This window comes from Triticum urartu, chromosome 5 (assembly GCF_003073215.2).
Source record: "Triticum urartu cultivar G1812 chromosome 5, Tu2.1, whole genome shotgun sequence".
Classification (NCBI taxonomy): Eukaryota; Viridiplantae; Streptophyta; class Magnoliopsida; order Poales; family Poaceae; genus Triticum; species Triticum urartu.
In genome coordinates, this window is record NC_053026.1 from 540,186,111 (window position 1) to 540,192,425 (window position 6,315).

Genomic DNA, 6,315 nt, shown 5'->3' on the forward strand with positions numbered 1-6,315 from the left:
AGAGACAGAGAGACAAATCCAATCTCGGAGGGGCTCTCGCCCCTCCCATGCCATGGAGACCAAGGACCAGAGGGGAAACCCTTCTCCCATCTAGGGAGGAGGTCAAGGAAGAAGAAGTACGAGGGGGGCTCTCCCCCTCGCTTCCGGTGGCGCCGGAGTGCCACCGGGGGCCGTCATCATCACCGCAATCTTCACCAACAACTTCACCGCCATCATCACCAACCCCCCCCCTCTATGCAGCGGCGTAACCCCTCTTTTACCCGTTGTAATCTCTACTTAAACATGGTGCTCAACGCTATATATTATTTCCCAATAATGTATGGCTATCCTATGATGTTTGAGTAGATCCGTTTTTTCCTATGGGTTAATTGATGATCGTGATTGGTTTGAGTTGCATGTTTTTATTATTGGTGCTATCCTATGGTGCTCTCCATGTCGCGCAAGCGTGAGGGATTCCCGCTGCAGGGTTTGCAATATGTTCATGATTTGCTTATGGTGGGTGGCGTGAGTGACAGAAGCACAAACCCGAGTAATTAGGTTGTTTGCGTATGGGATAAAGAGGACTTGATACTTTAATGCTATGGTTGGGTTTTACCTTAATGATCTTTAGTAGTTGTGGATGCTTGCTAGAGTTACAATCATAAGTGCATATGATCCAACTAGAGAAAGTATGTTAGCTAATGTCTCTCCCTCAAATAAAATTACAATAATGATTACCGGTCTAGTTATCGATTGCCTAGGGACAAATAACTTTCTTGTAACAAAAAGCTCTTTACTAAAACTAACTTAGTTGTGTCTTTATCTAAACAGCCCCTACTTTTTATTTACATGCTCTTTATTATTTTGCAAACCTATCCAAAAACACCTACATAATACTTCTAGTTTCATACTTGTTCTAGGTAAAGCGAACGTTAAGCGTGCGTAGAGTTTATCGGTGGTCGATAGAACTTGAGGGAATATTTGTTCTACCTTTAGCTCCTCGTTGGGTTTGACACTCTTACTTATCGAAAGAGGCTAAAATTGATCCCCCATACTTGTGGGTTATCAAGACCTTTTTCTGGCGCCGTTGCCGGGGAGTCATAGCGTGGGGTGAATATTCTCGTGTGTGTTTGTTTGCTTTATCACTAAGTAATTTTTATTCGTTGTTCTTAGTTGTTTTCTATCTTTAGTTATGGGTAGGAAACGCAAAATACCAAAAAATTAGTTGTACCTACTGAACCAATGGTTGACGAACCACTCAAAATCCATCACACTCCTGAAGCTTGTTACTTGGACCATCTTCGATCCCTGTGTGCTCGTGCTGAAACCCCAACTAGCTTAGTTGAGGGAAAATCCTTAGATGAGCATGCATGTTATGTGCGACACCGTATATCTGAAAAAGGGGAATGTTTACTGGATCAAATTCATTGTTTGCAATGTTATGCTTGGAATTTATGTGAAATATATGATGTTACTTGTTGTTCTGAAAACCCTTAGAAACACCTTCCCTACCAATGTGAGTTTATTGATAATTGAATTGTATCTTCATATGCTAAGGGTGTTTATAATTACTATGATGTTCAACAAATTGAAGAATTTGCTTCTTTTAAGGGTGCTTATAAAATTGCTTCTTTGATTGAAACGTATGATGCTACTCTTTACAAATCTGGAAATTTTGCCATACTTGAATATTGTTATGAGAATTATGCTTCTAATGCCTATGTTAAACCGTATATCGAGGTCTCCTCCGCTGTCCAAGAAGAGACTAATATTTTGTAGGAGTCTATGGAAGAAGAAATTGATGAAACTGTGAGCTCATTGCATGAAAAAGATGATGAGGAGAGCGAAGAACAAAAGGAGGAAGAGCAGATTAGCTACCCGTGCCCACCTTCTAATGAGAGTAACTCTTCAACTCATACATTGTTTAATTTCCCTTCGTGCTTACGGAAGGATGATTGCTATGATGATTGTTATGATCCCGTTGATTCTCTTGAAATATCCCTTTTTGATGATGCTTGCTATGCTTGTGCCAAGATGACAATATGAATTATGCTTATGGAGATGAACTTGCTATAGTTCCTTATGTTAAACATGAAATTGTTGCTATTGCACCCACGCATGATAGTCCTATTATCTTTTTGAATTCTCCTGACTACACTATATTGGAGAAGTTTGCACTTATTAAGGATTATATTGATGGGTTGCGTTTTACTATTACACATGATAATTTTTATGAATATAATATGAATGTGCTTGCTGCTCCTACTTGCAATTATTATGAGAGAGGAACTATATCTCCACCTCTCTATGTTTCCAATACGATAAAATTGCAAGAAACTGTTTATACTATGCATTGGCCTTTACTTTGTGAGCATGAATTGTTCTTTTATGACATGCCGATGCATAGGAAGAGTGTTAGACTTTGTCATTACATGATATATGTTACTTTGTGCTCACTACTAAATTACAAATCATTGTTAATTAAAATTGGCTTTGATATACCTTGGGATCCGGGTGGATCCATTACTTGAGCACTATATGCCTAGCTTAATGGCTTTAAAGAAAGCGCTGCCAGGGAGACAACCCGGAAGTTTTAGAGAGTCATTTATTTCTGTTGTGTGCTTTTATAAAGTTTAAAAATAAAAATAATGTGCCAAGATTTGCCTTTAGGATGTTTACTTTGCTTGTTGGTTTGTACGGTGCAGGACAGAAACTTTGGCTGTAATGCGCAATTTTACATTTTTTACTGGAACTTCAAATGGTTCTTATTCTTTTTGCAATGTCTTTCTATACAAATTTTTTATTTTTCCTAATTTTGGTAGAATATTTGGAGTAACAGAGGTATGGTGAATGTTCAGATTATTACAGACTGTTCTGTTTTAGACAGATTCTGTTTTTGATGCATAGTTTGCTTGTTTTGATGAAACTATTGATTTATATCAGTCGATTAAGCCATGGAAAAGTTATATTACAGTAGCTATAATGCAAAAACAAAATATGAATTGGTTTGCGACAGAACTTAGAGTAGTAATTTGCTTTATTATACTAACGGATCTTACCGAGCTTTCTGTTGAGTTTTGTGTGGATGAAGTGTTCGAAGATCGAGGAGGTCTTGATGTGAGAAGAAGGAAGAGAGGCAAGAGCTCAAGCTTGGGGATTCCTGAGGCACCCCAAGTAAATATTCAAGGAGACTCAAGCGTCTAAGCTTGGGGATGCCCCGGAAGGCATCCCATCTTTCTTCAACAAGTATCGGTATGTTTTCGGATTCGTTTCATTCATGCGATATGTGCAATCTTGGAGCATCTTTTGCATTTAGTTTTCACTTTTCTTTTATGCACCATGCTGGTATGATATAGTCCTTGGTTGATTTATAGAATGCTCATTGCACTTCACTTATATCTTTTGAGTATGGATTTATAGAATGCTTCATGTGCTTCGCTTATATCATTTGAAGTTTGGATTTCCTGTTTCTCTTCACATAGAAAACCGCCATTTGTAGAATGCTCTTTTGCTTCACTTATATTTGTTAGAGCGTGGGCATATCTTTTTTAGAAAGATTTAAACTCTCTTGCTTCACTTATATCTATTTAGAGAGATGACAGGAACTCGTCATTCACATGGTTAGTCATAAAATCCTACATAAAACTTGTAGATCACTGAATATGATATATTTGATTCCATGCAATAGTTTTGCGATATAAAGATGGTGATATTAGAGTCATGCTAGTGGGTAGTTGTGGACTATATAAATACTTGTGCTGAAGTTTGTGATTCCCGTAGCATGCACGTATGGTGAACCGTTATGTGATGAAGTCGGAGCATGATTTATTTATTGATTGTCTTCCTTATGAGTGGCGGTCGGGGACGAGCAATGGTCTTTTCCTACCAATCTATCCCCCTAGGAGCATGCGCGTAGTACTTTGTTTCGATGACTAGTAGATTTTTGCAATAAGTATGTGAGTTATTATGACTAATGTTGAGTCCATGGATTATACGCACTCTCACCCTTCCATCATTGCTAGCTTCTTCGGTACCGTGCATTGCCCTTTCTCACCTCGAGAGTTGGTGCAAACTTCACCGGTGCATCCAAACCCCGTGATACGATACACTCTATCACACATAAGCCACCATATACCTTCCTCAAAACATCCACCTTACCTACCTATCATGGCATTTCCATAGCCATTCCGAGATATATTGCCATGCAACTTCCATCATTATCATATACATGACTTGAGCATCATTGTCATATTGCTTTGCATGATCGTAAGATAGCTAGGATGATGTGATAAAATGTTGAAACCTTTTGCATATTACAGTGGGAATTTTCTTTCATAATTTTTGGAGCTAGGGAAGTATGGATGTTGCAGCATTCTTTACAGACTATCCTGTTTAGGCAGATTGCTGTTATGTTTGCATTGTTTGCATATGTTTGCTTCTTTAATGATTCTATTTGAGGATAGGACTATTAAATATGCAGAGGCATTTAGTATGCAATGTTGAATAATAATTTTAGTGATTTTCTACAGTAGAGTATGATAAGGTTTTTGCAATGGTTTATACTAACTTATCTCACGAGTCCTTGTTGTGTTTTGTGTGGATGAAGCTTTTGAGATTTAGGGAGACCGTGATATGAGAGGAATTAAGGAGACATAAAAGCTCAAGCTTGGGGATGCCCAAGGCATCCCAAGATAATATTTCAAGAAGTCTCAAGCATCTAAGCTTGGGGATGCCCCGGTTGGCATCCCACCTTTCTTCTTCAACAACTATCGGTTAGTTTTGGTTGATCCTAAGTTTTTGCTTCTTCACATGATGTTTGCCATTCTCAGAATGTCATTTTATTTTGCTTTGCTTGCTGTTTGAATAAAATACCAAGATCTGAAATTCTTAAATGTTAGAGAGTCTTCACATAGTTGCATAATTATTCAACTACTCATTGATCTTCACTTATGTCTTTCGGAGTAGTTTGTCGTTGCTCTAGTGCTTCACTTATATCTTTTTAGAGCACGATGGTGGTATTATAGAAATAGATGAACTCTCATGCTTCACTTATATCATTTTGAGAGTCTTGAATAGCATGGTAACTTGCTTAAAATCCTAATATGCTAGGTATACAAGATTAGTAAAAACTTTCATATAGAGTATTGAATACTAAGAGAAGTTTGATGCTTGATGATTGTTTTGAGATATGGAGGTAATAATATCAAAGTCGTGCTAGTTGAGTAGTTGTGAATTTGAGGAATACTTGTGTTGAAGTTTGCAAGTCCCGTAGCATGCACGTATGGTAAACGTTATGTAACAAGTTTGAAACATGAGGTGTTATTTGATTGTCTTCCTTATGAGTGGTGGTCGGGGATGAGCGATGGTCTTTTCCTACCAATCTATCCCCCTAGGAGCATGCGTGTAGTGCTGAGGTTTTTTATGACTTGTAGATTTTTGCAATAAGTATGTGAGTTATTTATGACTAATGTTGAGTCCATGGATTATATGCACTCTCACCCTTCCATCCTTGCTAGCCTCTTCGGTACCGTGCATTGCCCTTTCTCACATTGAGAGTTGGTGCAAACTTCGCCGGTGCATCCAAACCCCGTGATATGATACGCTCTTTCACACATAAACCTCCTTATATCTTCCTCAAAACAGCCACCATACCTACCTATTATGGCATTTCCATAGCCATTCCGAAATATATTGCCATGCAACTTTACACCATTCCGTTTATCATGACACATTCATCATTGTCATATTGCTTAGCATGATCATGTAGTTGACATAGTATTTGTGGCAAAGCCACCGTTCATAATTCTTTCATACATGTCACTCTTGGTTCATTGCACATCCCGGTACACCGCCGGAGGCATTCATATAGAGTCATCTTTGTTCTAGTATTGAGTTGTAAATAAATAGAAGTGTGATGATCATCGTTATTAGAGCATTGTCCCAAGTGAGGAATAAAAAAAAGAAAAAAAGAGAAAGGCCATAAAAAAAGAGAAGTCCCAAAAAAAGAGAAAGGCCATAAAAAAGAGATAAGGCCCAAAAAAGAGAAAGGCCATAAAAAAGAGAAGGCCCAAAAAATGAGAGAAAAAGAGAGAAGGGACAATGCTACTATCCTTTTACCACACTTGTGCTTCAAAGTAGCACCATGATCTTCATAGTAGAGAGTCTCTTGTTTTGTCACTTTCATATACTAGTGGGAATTTTTCATTATAGAACTTGGCTTGTATATTCCAACAATGGGCCTCCTCAAGTGCCCTAGGTCTTCGTGAGCAAGCAAGTTGTTTGCACACCCACTAGTTTCTTTTGTTGAGCTTTCATACATTTATAGCTCTAGTGCAT